This window comes from Hemitrygon akajei, chromosome 3 (assembly GCF_048418815.1).
Source record: "Hemitrygon akajei chromosome 3, sHemAka1.3, whole genome shotgun sequence".
NCBI classification, from domain to species: domain Eukaryota; kingdom Metazoa; phylum Chordata; class Chondrichthyes; order Myliobatiformes; family Dasyatidae; genus Hemitrygon; species Hemitrygon akajei.
In genome coordinates, this window is record NC_133126.1 from 182,575,591 (window position 1) to 182,591,849 (window position 16,259).

Here is a 16,259-nt window from a genome sequence, read left to right on the forward strand (position 1 = left end):
ACAGAAGGCAAAGAGTGGTTGTAGACAGGTCATATTCTGCATGGAGGTTGGTCACCAGTGGAGTGTCTCAGAGATCTGTTCTGGGACCCTTTTTGTGATTTTTATAAATGACCTGGATGAGGAAGTGGAGGGATGAGTTATTAAATTTGCTGATGACACAAAGGTTGGGGGTGTTGTGGATAATGTGGAGGGCTGTCAGAGGTTAGAGTGGGACATTGATAGGATGCAAAACTGGGCTGAGAAGTGGCAGCTGGCATTCAATCCAGATAAGTTTGAGATGGTTCATTTTGGTAGGTCAAATATAATGGCAGAATATAGTATTAATGGTAAAGACTCTTGGCAGTGTGGAGGATCAGAGGGATCTTGGGGTCTGAGACCATAGGACGCTCAAAGTAGCTACGCAGGTTGACTCTATAGTTAAGAAGGCGTATGGTGTATTGTTCTTTATCATTCGTGGAATTGAATGTAGGAGTCGAGAGGTAATTTTGCAGCCTATATAGGACCCTGGTCAGACCCCACTCGGAGTACTGTGCTCAGTCCTGGTCACCTCATGACAAGAAGGGTGTGGAAGCCATAGACAGGGTGTAGAGGAGATTTTCAATGATGTTGCCTGGATTGGGGAGCATGCCTTATGAGAATAGTTTGAATGAACTTCACCTTTTCTCCCTGGAGCGACAGAGGATGAGAGGTGACTTGATATAGGTGTAAAAAGTGATGAGAGGCATTGATCGTGTGGGTAGGTGTATAACATGATGAGAGAAATTAATTGTGTGGATAGTCAGAGGCTTTTTCCCAGGGCTGAAATGGCGAACACAAGAGGGCACAGCTTTAAGGTTCTTGGAAGTAGGTACAGGGGAGATACCAGGGGTAAGTATTTTTATGCAGAGAGTGGTGGAGGCAGATATGATAGGGTCTTTTATGAAGCTCCTGGATAGGTACATGGAGCTTAGAAAAATAGAGGGCTATGTGTAACCCTAGGCTATTTCTAAAGTAAGTACATGTTCGGCATAGCATTGTGGGCCAAAGGGCCTATGTTACGCTGTAGGTTTTCTAACCCTTTGAACCCCTTTCTCCTGCCTTCTCCTGTAACCTTTGATCCTCTGTCTAATCATGAACATATCAACCTCTGATTTAAATATACCCAATGAGTTGGCCTCCTCAGCTTCACTATCCCTGGGTAAATAAATTCCTCCTCATCTCTGTACTAAGCACTACTGTTGCTGCTAAAATCTCAGGCAGTGAAAAGAGGGCATATAGGGGTGAGATAGACCAGCTGACTGAGTGGAGTTGCAACAAAAGCCTTCAACTTAACATCTACAAGAACAAAGAATTGATGTGGATTTCAGGGAGGGGAGACAAGAGCACAACCAATACTCATTGAGGGGGTCTGTTGTTGAAAGGGTATGCAGTTTGAAGTTAATGGGTGTCAATGTTTAGGAGAATCTATCTTGGGCCTAACACATTGATACAATCATGAAGAAGGCATGCAAACAGCTCTACTTTGTTAGGTGTTTGAGCTAAACCTTTTCATGCCACCAAAGACTATTGCAAGTTTCTAGGAATGTACGGTGGAGAGCATTCTAACCAGTTACATTACAGTCTGGTATGGAGGCACCAATGCACAGGATTGCAAGAGGATACAGAGGATTGTAGACACAGCCTGGTCCATCATGGGCAGAATTGTCTCAATCATTGATATGTCTTCAAGTTGTTGCAACTCAAGAGGATGGCATTCATCTTGAAGGACACGCTCTTCTCATTACTCCTCACAGAGAGAAGGTGCAGGAGCCTGAAGATCCACACTCAATGATTCAGGAACAGCTTCTTCCCATTCACCATTGTATTTCTAAACAGTCCATGAACCCATGAACAGAACTTCATTATTCCTTGTTTGTGCACTATTTGTTTATTTTGTAATTTATAGTAACATTTTGTACTGCACGGCTGCAGAAAAACAACAAATTTTATGTCATATAACGCAGTTATAATAAAACTGATTCTGGTTGTTTCAACATTGTTTATTATCATTCTTCAGTGCACAAATGTAAAGGAAAACAAAATGATTGTTTCTCTGAAGTCAGTGCAGCATAAAAAACACAATACAGTCAAGAAAAATACAACTGCAGATGCTGTGGATGAAAGATATGTACACAACGCTGGAAGAACTCAGCAGGTCAGGCAGCATCCGTGAGTAAAGAGTAACCAATTTTTCAGGCCAAGACCCTTCATCAGGAATGGGGGGGAAGAGAAGGCCAAAGCCCTCTCCCAGTTCCTCCGTCTCCTCTGCATCCGCTCCCAGGATGACGCTTTCTGTTCCAGGACTTCTCAAATGTCCTCTTTCTTTCAGGATCGTGGTCTCCCTTCTGGCGTCATCAAAGATGCCCTCACCCGCATCTCCTCCACTTCCCGCACTTCAGCCCTTAACCCATCCTCCCGTCACCACAACAGGGACAGGGTTCCCCTTGTCCTCACCTACCACCCCACCAGCCTCCGGATCCAACGTATTATCCTCCGCAACTTCTGCCACCTTCAACAGGACCCCACCACCAAGCACACCTTTCCCTCCCTACCCCTCTCAGCTTTTCGCAGGGATCGTTCCCTCCGTGACTACCTGGTCCACACGTCCCTCCCCACAGATCTCCCACCTGGCACTTATCCCTGCAAGCGCAAATGCTACACCTGTCCCCACACCTCCCCCCTTACCACCATTCCGGGCCCCAGACAGTCCTTCCAGGTGAGGCAACACTTCACCTGCGAGTCTGCTGGAGTCGTCTATTGCATCCGGTGCTCCCAGTGTGGCCTCCTCTACATCGGTGAGACCCGACACAGATTGGGGGACCGCTTCGTCGAGCACCTATGCTCCATCCGTCACAATAGACAGGACCTCCCGGTTGCCACCCACTTCAACTCTGCCTCTCATTCCCATCTAGATATGTCCATACATGGCCTCCTCTACTGCCATGATGAGGCCAAACTCAGGTTGGAGGAGCAACACCTCATCTACCGTCTGGGTAGCCTCCAGCCTGGTGGTATGAACATTGAATTCTCCAATTTCCGGTAATTCCCTCCCCCTCCCCCTTCCCCTATCCCAGGTCCCTCTCTGCCTCTCTCCCCTTTCAACTTTCTGCTTCTTTATCTCTACAGTTCTTTCATGCTTATCCCCTCCCTCTCCCCCCTTTATCTTTCCTCTGATTGGTTTTCCACCTGGCGCCTCTAGGCCCTACCCCCTCCCCTATCTCTATTACAGGGCTTCGGCCCTCTCTTCCCCCCCAATCCTGATGAAGGGTCTCGGCCCAAAACGTTGGCTATTCTTTTCTCACGGATGCTGCCTGACCTGCTGAGTTCTTCCAGCGTTGTGTACATATTCTACAATACAGTCAGCCTTCCTTATCCACGAGGGATTGGTTCTGGGATCCCCCGCGGATACCAAAAAAATGCGGATGCTCAAGTCCCTTATATAAAATGGCATAGTATTCGCATATAACCTACGCACATCCTCTCGCATACTTTAAATCATCTCTAGATTACTTATGATGCCTAATACAATGTAAATGCTATGTAAATGCTATACAGTATGTTGCTATACTGTAATGTTTAGGGAATATTGACAAGAAAAAAAAACTACATGTTCCTCTCGCTCACAACACAAGCAGCGAATGAACGAGATGCGAGGCGAACAATAATCAAACAATGTAAAACTTTTAATCATCTCTAGATTACCGAACTTAGAACAACTAATACAATGGAAGTGCTATGTAAATAGTTGTTACACTGTCTTGTTTAGGGAATAAAGACACTTTGGAGGAGGCTCAGTAATACTAAAGTCAGGAACTGTGGAGGTTGAGGGCTGAGGATCTTCAAGAATTGAACGTTGAACTTCGAGACTTCAGAATTGCAGTTTCCTTAGTTAGAAACATTGTTATAGGAAGCTGTCTCTTCTTTTTCTTTGCTTCATCAAACAAATCTCACAGTGGTTGTAAGCACGTTGTTATCCCTCGGATGACACGGAGGTTTTGTTCCATCGAAGGATCGAACAACGAGTGCTGGAAGAGCACTAACGGGTTTTCTCGATTCACGGTTGGTTGAATTTGCGCATGCGGAACTCGCGGATAGGGAGGGCCGACTTTAAATATTAAAACTCTTGTACAAGTAACTGTTGGGTGTGACTGATATTTACATGGTAAGCTTATATGCATAGACTGATGGTGCAAAGTGCAGGAGTATCTGAACATAACAGGAAATGATAATCAACACGTACAAACAAGCTGGATGAACTCAGCAGGTCGTTCAGCATCCGTTGAAAGGAACAGTCAATGTTTCGGACCGAGACCCTTCGTCAGGACTCAACAAAGTCCTGACGAAGGGTCTCGGCTGGAAACGTTGACTGCTCCTTTTCAACGGATGCTGCCCGACCTGCTGAGTTCATCCAGCTTGTTTGTACGTGTTGATTTGACCACAGCATCTGCAGTGTACTTTGTGTTTAGGAAATAACAAAGTGGCAAAGTGACTCTTGACTAGAGAAACTCTTCTAGGTAGCAGCAGAGCTTATGGAAACAGGGTAGAACAGTGACTACATCGACGTAGGTATGAGGTGTGGAGTGTAAGTGTAAAGTGGCAGTGCACAGGGGTGGTAAAGAGTACTGCGGGGCTGTGGAAAGGACTGTCAGATGTGGATGTAATGGTGGTAGAGAGTTATTGATGAAATGAAAATGGTTGCAAATGACTATCAATAACATAGTCAATAATATCAAATATTAGCTGAGGTAACCTACCAATGTTTTGATGTTCAGTCCTGGACAACTGGCAGTTTAACTGTTCCATTTAGAATCTGTGACTGGAACACTTCAAATCTGAGTGTTGGTTGGAATGGCTGTATCTCTGGAACACTGATATCAGCACTACCTGTGCTGGGAGGAAGCAGAGCAACAAGTGCCATACTGAATTGATGTTTATAATCCCAGCCTGGGCTAATTTAGTTGAGATTAGTTGGGCAGAAATTGAGTGCAGTTATCCTGGGCCAGAGTGTGATAGCTTTACCCCAAATCCTTACCATGATATGTATGCTGCCAATTTGAAATCTGCCTTGAAGTTTTGGCTGTTGTATGAGTCCAAGACCCGGAGTCCTTGTAATGTTTTCTGTAGTTGAATAGTTTGCTCAGAATTAGTTGAGGCTGTATTGGTGGGAGGCAGGATAAAGTGGTTGGTGTGTATATCTTACTGCTTTTTCCATTGTTTGGGTGCAGTGTCTACAGGAAATTTGGGGGGTAGTGGGTGATCATGGAGGGGTAACCATTGGTCCAGTTGAGTCCATAGATCTAGTGATGGATGCCAGGTTTTCATTCATTTTTAATGAAGCTTCTGGCAAAGGAGGAAGACGATGATTGTCCATGTCATACAACATGCCATATAATGATGATGTTGCCAGAGGTGAAAATTCCACTTGGCAGAAAGATCAGTAACCAGAGCACACAGAAATAAAGTAATAGGAACAGGATCAAATAGGGAAACGTGGAGCAATTATTTGGCAGGTTGGGATATTATGATTTGGAGTAGATTGCTTCAAGAGCTAATTGGAGAATTGATTTTGGAATTGATTTATTATTGTCACAAATACGTTTCCACTGGTTATCATAGCAATTAGTGTAACACTTTTACATCATCCACGACCCAGGTTCATTTCCACTGCTGTCTGTAAGGAGTTTGTACTCATTCCCTGTGACCGTGGCTTTCTTCTGCTGCTCAGGTTTCCTTCCACATTCCAAAGATGTACAGTTTAGTAGGTCAATCGTGTGTAATTGAGTGGTGCGGGTTAGTTGGTCTGTTACCGTATTGTACACACAGTGGCTGCTTTATTAGGTCCAGGACTAGAACCTGCTGTGGACTTCTGCTGCGCTAGCCCATTCACTGTAAGGGATGTAAGGCATGTTATATTTTTGGAGTTGCTCTTCTGCATATCATTGTTGTAAAGCGTGGTTATTTGGGTTACTGCCACTTTCCTGTAAACGTGAACCAGTCTGGCCATTCTCTTCAGACCTCACTCATTAACAAGGTGATTTTACCTACAGAACTGCCACTCACTGGATTTTTTTTTTGTTTTTCACACTATTCTCTGTAAACTCCAGGAGATCAAGCGTTCCTGAGATACACATAAACCGAATCAGGCACCAACAATTATTCCATGGTCAAAATCACTTACGTCACACTTCTTCCTCATTTGCATGTTTGGTCTGAACAACAGCTGAACCCCACCACCACATCTGCATGCTTTTATGCATTGAGTTGCTGGCCCATGATTGGCTGGTCAGATATTTGGATTAACGAGTGGGTGTACAGTGTAATAATGATGATGATGTCAACTCAGGCCTGAGAGGCTAACGTCGGGCATTTTCATGCCTTACAAGGTGCGGAACGAAAGACTGTGTGGCACGCCACTCCTCACACAGACATTTCACAGTATTTTTCCTTATTTTACGAGGTCGAGTTGTGAATTCAACACTCAATCCGGCAAGGATGGAAAGCATGCTCGGGAACAGCCCGACTGGATTTGAACCCGGGAACCTCCATTCAGGAGTCCGCTGCTGATGTCACTGCACCACCAGCCGACAACAAGCAGGTGTAATAAAGTGGCCACTGGGTGCATCACTCAATCAATAAATACAAATGGTGAGTTGATGACCTTTCCCTCAGAGTTAGCTTGAAAATGATGGCTGAACGGTGCCGTTCATGTCCTGTGAAAGGAAGGTTAGGTGGACATTCTGACAGGTCTTTGCTGCTCCTGAATGGATGTTCCGATGTTAGCGCAATCTTGGCACAATCAAAAGACCTGAGGACAAAGAAGAAAAGGACCAATGTTTCTACCAGTCAGAATATTTTCTGGGGCTTCCTTCAACCATGTCGGCTGGTGTCCCAGCATGCACAGCTACCTGTGGTTTCCAACCACGTGGGCCTAGCAGGCTTGCTTATCCACTACAATACGTTCAAACCATCAGCTTGTGTCCTCACAAAGTCTTAATGTCAAATGGAAACCTCTTTGCTGCATCAGAATGCTAAAACCAGTTGCCAATGGACAGGCAGGGGCACTGGTACACTACTATAATCATCAGTGAAACAGGAAGGTGACATTATGGACATGTGCCGATATATCCGCCCACGGTGTTAATAAAAACTGTCCTCTGAAACCAGCGAGGAAGCACGAAAGATACTAACCTTCAAGAGTCAGGGCTTAGAATAAGTGAAAGGAGGTCATGGTGCAACTTCATAAATTATGGTGAGCCACAGATGAACTGTGCACATTCACCCCAATGAAGAAAAAAAATGATTACAGCAAAGAAAGTGCAGAGTAAATTCACTGGGGGAGCCGAACAGAAGCATTCAAAATAATGAGGGGCTTAAATAGGGTGGACACTAGGAAACATGGTAGACTAACGGTTAGCGTAATGCTATTACAGTACCTGCTGTAAGATTGAATTTCAATTCATAGTGAAGCATACAGCCCTTTCCTAGGATGGTGATGTTGACAGGCAGCACAAAAGCTCCTCCCTCTCTTTTCTGGGGAGATCATTGGCAAAGCCATCACTATTTTACCTATCCTCTAATTCCCATTGAACTTTAAATTCCTTTGTGTTATTATTTCTGAGGATTTGTCCTGAGTCTAGCACCTAAGTGCCATTATGAAGAAAGTACATCACCACCTTTACTTTTTGATAAGCTTGTGAAGATTCGGCATGTCATCTAAAACTTTGACAAACTTATATTTAGATGTGTAATGAAGTGTATGTTGACTGTTTGCATCAGGGCCTGGTATGGAAACACCAATGCCCTAGTACAGAAAATTCTACAAAAAGACGCTGATGTGATCAGTCCGTCATGGTAAAGACCTCCCCACTAGTGAGCACATTTTCATGGAGTGCAGTTGCAAAAAATCTGCATCCATCATCAGGGGCCCCCACTATCCAGGCCATGCTCTCTTCTCTCTACTGTCATCAGGAAGAAGGTACAGGAGCCTCAGGAACTGTACCACCAGGTTCAGGAAGCTTAACCATCAGGCTTTTGAACCAGAGGGGATAACTTCACTCATCCCATCACTGAACTGGACTGACTTTCATGGACTCCTCGTCTCATATTCTCGATATTTATTATTATCGTTATTTTTTTCTTTCTTTTTGCGCATTGGTTGTTGTCTGCCCTTATGGGTGAGGTCTTTCATTGATTTTATTGTGCTTCTTGTATTTACTCCAACTGCCCACAAGAAAAGAAATCTCAGGGTTGTAAAATTCAAAGTTCCAAGTTGAAAGTTCAAAGTAAATTTTATTATCAGAGGACATATATTTCATCACATACACCCCTGAGATTTATTTTCCTGTGGGCAAATTGAAAACAGGATCAATGACAAAACAAGTAGAGCGTAGAAGACAGCAAGCTGAGCAAATACAAATATAAATAAATAGCAATAAATAACAAGATTAAGAGTCTTCCAAGTGAGATAATTTGTTGTGGAAACATCTTAATGTATAGTTGAGTGTAGCTACCCTCTTTTGTTCAAGAGCCTGATGTCTGAGGAGTGATAACTGTTCTTGATCCTGGTGGTGTGAGTCCTGAGGCACTTGTACCTTCTACCTGATAATAGCAGTGAGAAAAGAGCATGGCCTGAGTGGTGAAGACCCTTGATGATGGATGCTGGTTTCCTATGATGGTGTTTCATGTAGATGTGCTCAATGGCTTGGAGGGCTTTAACCGCAACGTACTGGGCCAAATCCATTACCATTCAAAGGCATTGGTGCTTCCATACCAGGCTGTGATGCAGCCAGTCAATATACTCTCCACCACACATCTATAGAAGTCTGTGAAAGGTTTTGATGTCATGCCGAACCTCTGTAGACTCTTAAGGAAGTAAAGGCACTGTCGTGCTTTCTTTGCAATTATTGTACCTTTTTATGATGAGTCCAGGACAGGTCCTCTGAGACAGTAGCACTCAGGAACTTAGAGTGACTGACTCTCTCCACTTCTGATCCTCTGTAGATGACTGGCTCTTGGATCTCTGGTTTCCCTCTCCTGAAGTCTACAATCAGTTCCTTGGTCTTACTGACAATGAGTGAGAGGTTATTGTTATGACAGCACTCAGCCTAATTTCCAATTTCCCTTCTGTATACTGATTCATCATCACCTCTGATGTGACCCACGACAATATGGTGTTGGAGCTGTACCTAGCCACACATAAAGCGAGTGGAGCAAGGGGCTAAGCAGACATCCCTGTGGTGCACCTGTGCTGATGGAGATTGTGGAAGAGATATTTTTGCCAATCTGAACTGACTGGTGTCTGCAAGTGAGGAAATCCAGGATCCAATTGCACAATGGTGACACGTATGCACTTTAGTGATAAATATACTTTGAACTTTGCAAGGTCAATTTAGAGACCTGGGTTCAATCCTGTAACTGTCTGTAAGGAGTTTGTGCATTCTCCTCTTGACCACATGGATTTCCTCTGGGTGCTCCGGTTTCCGTCCTGTACTCCAAAGATGTATGCTTAGGGTTAGTGAATTGTAAGCATACTATACTGACACTGGAAGTGTGGCAAATCTTGCACAATCCTCGCTGATTCCTTTGATGCAAAGGACACATTTCACTGTAAGTTTTGATGTACATGTAACAGATAAAGTTAATCTGATACAATCTTGTAAATGTAAGACTAGAGGACATTGGTTTCTGGGTAAAGGGACAGAGAGTTTAGAGGGGATCTGGGGAGGAACTCTCATCCCGAAATGGCATTGAATCTGGAAGACACTACCTGTGGCTCTTGGAATGTGTAAGAATTTGCAAGATGCGTAGTTGAAATGCTGAGTCGTAGCAGGTAATGAGCCAAATGCTGGCAAATCGGATTCGTATTGATGGATATTTGGTCTGTATAAGCATGGGTTACTGAAGAAACCTTTTCTGCTCTGCCTTACTCTATAACTGATTCCAATAAATCTTGTGCATTCCTTGATCTGAGTATAATGCAGTCCAACTGATTTTCCTGCAATGTTAACCAATGTTTTTACAGCCTTGCATTCCTGAGTGCATCTGAAGCTTTCTTTCCCCTGAAATACTCATGCAGCATTTTACCAGACTCAGAGGCAAAATGGCCAACAAACTATCACGTCAATCAGTGATATTGGCTGATGGTTAAAAGTAAGTCTGAACATCACGAGGATCAACTCGGCTTCTCCCCAGAATGTCACAGGTTTTAATATCTAACTAAGAAGGGCTTCATTTTAGAGTTTTGCGTGAAAAACATCACTTCTTCCAGGGCAGATCCCCATCAGCATCAGCCACAAACTTGTGCTCAGTGTTCTGGAAGTTATCTCAAACCCACGTTGACCCGCAGGCTAATGATTCCACATTGACCCCATGTTGGTTGCTTGCTCTGACTGTCCAAGATACTTACCGTTGAATGTTTGAAGTAACATGGGCAAGGTTGAGGATCTGCCTCCCTCTTGTGGCAGGATCCTAAATATTTCCATTTTCTTTGCCAATTCTTTTGCCTTTGCCCCTGTAATAAAAAGCCAGTTCCTGCAATCAATCCTCCATAAACTTTCAGCACGTCGATACAGCGTACTGATCAAAACACAATGAAATCTGAAGCACAGCTATTATTGGAATCTTAACATGTAGCAAAAACCATCAATTCATTGCCTTCTGTTCTGGCAGTCATCGCTGTTCCTACAGTCTGTTCAAGTTACTGTTAGATAAAAACACAAAATGCATGTTGTCACTTTTCCAGTTTTGATGTCTGGCCATTGACTTCTCTCTCCACAGATGTTGGCAGGCATCCCTACCATTTTATGCATTTATTTCTGATTTTCAGCATCTGTAGTTTTTACTTTAGACCGTAAGTTCATAAGGTATAGGAGTAGAATTAGGTCCTTTGTGCCATCGAATCTTCTTTGTCATTTCAACATGGCTGATCCATTTTCCCTCTTAGCCCTAATCTTCTGCCTTCTCCCTATTTCCCTTCATGCCCTGACCAATTAAGAATCCATGAGCCCCTTCCTTCAATATACATAAAGACTTGGCCTCCACATCTACCTGTGGCAACAAGCTCCACAGGTTCACCACTCTTCGGCTAAATAAATTCGTCCTCATCTCCGTTCTACAAGGATGCCCCTCTATTTGGAGGCTGTGCCCTTTGCTCTTAGACTCCCCTGACCAAAGGGAAAATAAATTGTTTTGCAGAGTTATCTGCAGAGTTTGAGGAAGATGCAGTCTATCAAACTGGACGTCATGCAGATAGAATAATTAGTTAGCAACCTCATGGTGGGTTTTCTGATAATGATTGATCCATATTAAATTCCATATCAAATGGCACATGAAAGGAATGACCATGGACTAAACCATTAGAAAGCTTGAAAAGGCATGGAACAAAATGGGCGACTTCACAAACAACTGAGATTAACTGGATCATATTCAGGTTGGTAATTTGTAAATAGTTGGTTGATGTGATAAAATAAACACTTGGCCTCACAGTCTGCCTCATTGTTGTCATACACCTTATGGTCTGCTTCCACTGTACTTTACCTGTAAGTGTACACTTTATTCATCATTCTTCTATTGTACTATCTTTATGTGGTGAAATGACCTGTGTGGATGGCACATAACACAAAGTTTTCCATGGTCCATCACTATAAGTGACAATAATAAACCAATTTACCAATTTACGGTCTTCAATCTGTATTAATGACTTGGATGAAAGTATCAAGTACGTGGCAGATGGAGATGCTGACAACACATAAGTGTCATCAAAATGTTAAAATACACAAAATGGGAGCGTCAGATCATCCCGTTGGTTAGGTGCATTCAGGAGGGTTCCTTAAAGCATTATGGAGATAGTCTAACAAGAGGAGGGGACAGGTGTTGGTTAACGAGACTGGCCAGGTGGCTGATATTTCAATGGATGAGCATTTAGAGGGACAACAATAGTTATATTTTATTAGGAGTTTGAGGAGATTTGGTTTGTAACCTAAAGTACCGGAAAACTCTTAACAGATGTACCGGGTGAGAGCATTCTGATTGGCTGCAACACCATCCAGTATGGGGGAGGGGGTGGAGGCTACTGCACAGGATCGAAGTAAGTTGCAGAAAATTGTAAAATTAGTCAGCTTCATCATGGGTACCAGCCTATGTGGTATCCAGGACATCTTGAAGGAGCAGTGACTGAGAAAAGGTGGCATCCATCATGAAGGACCCCTACTGCCCAGGACATACCCTCTTATCACTGGTGTATGTTCAGCCTCACCCCTGAGGAGATCAGGAGAAGTAAGTCTGCCATCCTAACCCCAAATGACTCATTTGTAACTTACAGCAATGTGGTTGGCTATTGACTATTTCAGATAGACCCACAAAAGGGCAGGAAATGGAGGAAAGGAATACAAATCACCAGCAAGCATAAGAAATTTAGTTTAATTTGACCAGCAACATCATGGGATAAAGAACCTTTTCCTGTACTGTACCTGCTCTAGAATAGGGGTTCCCAACCTGGGGTCCGTGGATCCCTTGGTTAATGGCAGGGCTCCATGGCGTAGAAAGGTTGGGAGCCCCTGGTCTGGAATGATCTAGCGAGACCGTCATATCAGGAAGTAATTTATGATGGACTGTAAGTACTGGCTTTGGCAGAGATGTCAACAATAAGAGAAAGCCTTTTAAAGGGCAGATTTACAAGTTCAAGTTCAAATTTAATAATCATTCAGCCATACATGAATACCCATGAAGGCAGCCAAGCGAAACAGTGTTCCTCCTGTGCCAAGATGCAAAACCAATTATCAGCAATCACACACAGCACAACACTGTTATCTCCTTCAATAAGATAAATGGAAGCTGACTGACACAAGAGACCACAGATGCTGGAATCTGGAGCAACAAATAATCTACTGGAGGAACTCAGTGGGTCATACAGCATCTGTGGGAGAAAAGGAATTGCCAATGTGTTGAGTAGAAACCCAGCATCAGGACCAGAAATGTCGACAATTCCTTTCTTTCCATAGGCGCTGCATGACCTGCTGAGTTCCTCAAACAGATTGTAGATAAATAGTGAAGTAGGCTTGTTAAACCTTCCAATAATCACAGGATGAACCCCCAAGTCCCAGGGACCTTACTGTGAAACTCAATATATTAAGTTTTAATGTACCTGAGGACTTGAATTATAGGGAAAGGTGGAACATGAGGAACTAAGTTGTAGGAAAAGGCAGGATCTGAGGACATGAGTTATCAGGAAAGGTTGAAAAGGTTAGAACATTTTTCTCTAGAGCTGGGATTCCCAATCTGGGATACACAGGCTCCTCAGTTAATGGTAGTGGTCCATGGCATAAAAAAAATAGGAACCGCTTCTCTAGATATAGGAGAATGAGGGGAGATTTGATAGATGGATTCAGAATTAGGAGGGGTACAGACAGGGTAAATATAAGCAGGCTTTTTGTTTGCACTGAGCTTCAGTGAGACTAGAACTTGTGGACATAAGTTAATGGTGAAAGGTGAAATATTTAAGGCGAACCTTCTTCAGTAAGAGAGTGGTGCAAGTGTGGAAAGAGCTGCCAACAGAACTGGTGGATGTGGGTTTGACTGCAACATGTAAGAGAAGTTTGGGAAAGTACATGGATGGGAATGTTATGCAGAACTACAGTCCGGGTCAACGGGATTAGGCAGAGTAACAGTTCAGCATGGGCTGGATGGGCCAAAAGGCCTGTTTCTTTGCTGTAGAGCTCCACGACATTATGTGAACCATTGCATTTGATTGTGGAACACAGCAGGCCAGGCAGCATCTATAAGGAGAAGCACTGTCGACGTTTCGGGCGGGACCCTTTGTCGACAGTGCTTCTCCTTATAGATGCTGCCTGGCCTGCTGTGTTCCACCAGCATTTTGTGTGTGTTGTTTGAATTTCCAGCATCTGCAGATTTCCTCGTGTTTCATTTGATTGTGTTTTGTGTGCAAGGCGAAGGGCAGTGCTCAAGACTGATGAACTTTCACAATAAAATTAAAGGTTTTACTTTATGTTCAATAGTGATGGATTCAGTAGGTTGGTAAATACTTGGGGTTATGGGGCAGATGTAAGAGTGGAGTTGTCATTGCAGTGTTCATTAATGAGCCTATTCTTGCAACAGTGAGTGAAGATTTCGCCGAAGGTTCTTCGAATGACACCATGGAGCTAGAGCAGAGAACAGAGGCGATCACTTTGCTGGGAGAGCATTGCAGCAACAAAACTATAGGCGAATCGCAGGGAAGTGTAAAAATAAAAGGAAAGTAAAGTAGAAAATGAAAGAGAAATTGAGAACAGAACTGGAGGTTTCAGCTAGGAAGCAGAGGGTAATTGGTACCTTGTGACTTGCCTGTTCAACTAGGATCAGTGCTGACACCATTTTTTGCTGCTTATATGCAATAAGAATCTGGATATAAATTTAGGTCTGAATAAACAAGCTTTCAGCTGATATGAAGATTGGTGCTTTTGTTAACAGTGAGCAACAGCTACGGAACAATATTGATGAGTTGGTAAGATGAGCAGATGGTTACTTCAGAAAGATATGAAGTGATTCCATTTTGTAAGATACCTGAGACCTCTGGGTCCAGCCCGTGATCACAGAAGCTTGAAACAATGCCCAATTCATCTTTTATTTATCTCTTTGAAGAGATAACCTGTGACTCTACCAATGTTTGTAAGGCTAGGGCATAAACAGTGAATGGTAGCTCACTGCATGTTTCTTCTTGCCTTCACGTTTCCTGCCTTCTAGTCCACAGGAGCATTTCCAGAGTCTTATCAAATATTTTCAAATAATAGCTAGAATCTCCCTTGTCACTAAATCCAGCACCTTTTTAAAAAAAAATTATTGGGAATTTGGGATTTTTCGGCTTTTAAACTCACAATCTTTCACAGACTATCTTTTGGCTTATACATAGTTTTTTTGGTTCCTATAGCAGCAAATCCAGATAGATCTAAAAAATAAAGGGTGTGTGGCTTTCATTTGCTTTGAACATTTCCTTCGCCCAGTTGCAATCTAGAGAAAATTTCTTCAATTACTAAATTGTTCATGAAGGCAATGCTGCGAATGCAGGGTTGGGGCGGGGGGGGGGGGGGGGGGTTAGTGAATCTTATATTTGAGGAGTTTCTACCCCATGGTAGAAACTAGATACTTGATAAGTTAAGTGGTGGTGGAGTGAAGCTTATTAAGGAGAATGTGAGAATGTGGAGATGAGATTGAAGTCAGAATATCTGTAATTTTATTGAATGGTGGAGTTGGATTATTGTCACTCCTACTGTGAAATCCCGTGTTGGTGCATAAGGTTAATCCTCCAGGCAGACTTGCTTCAATTGTCACATGGAAAATAGGCAATCGACATTACAACACTGACACCTACTGTTCAGAACTAGAATTGTAAGTAGGTCAGAACTTGATCATTTTAATTCACTTGGGGCACACAAGTCATGAAACCAATCCAGTTCCTGATTTATTGAAACTTATGGTAGCTTATTCAAAGTAAAATCTGCATTACCTTGAAGTGACAAAGGTTTGCACACCATTTTTCTTTTGGAAGTGCTTCCCTGTAAGGCCACACTTGGAGTATTGTGAGCAGGTTTGTGTTCCTTACCTTAGAAAGGAAGTGCTGAAACTGAGAGGATTCAAAGGGGGTTCATGAAAATGATTCCAGGATTGTATGGCTTGTCATATGAAGAGAGTTTGACGGGTCTGAGCCTGTATTCACTAGAATTCAGAAGAATAAGGGGTGACCTCACTGAAACTATCCAATGTTAAAAGGTCTTGATAGAGTGGATGTGGAGAGGATGTTTCCTATGGTGGGAGAGTCTAAGACTAGAGGACACAGCCTCAGAATGGAAGGTTGTCCTTTTAGAATGGAGATATGGAGGAATTTCTTCAGCAAGAGAGTTGTGAATCTGTGGAATTCTTTGCCACAGGCAGTTGTAGAGGCCAAGTCTTCAGGTATATTTAAGACAGAGGTTGATAGATTCATGATTGGTCAGGGCATGAAGGAATACAGGGTGAAGGCAGGAGATTGGGGCTGAGGAAAATTGGACAGCCAAGATGAAATGGTGCTGCAGACACATTGGGCCAAATGTCCTAATTCTGCTTCTATACCTTATGGTTAGCTTGGGAACCTACCAGTGATGTTTGTTCTACCCAGTGATTCCAAGAACCTTGCTTAGATATGTACTTCGGAGATGACTTGAAGATAGATGCAGTGTAAAGTTTGAAGCTGGTCTGTTCAGATTAAGAAAAGA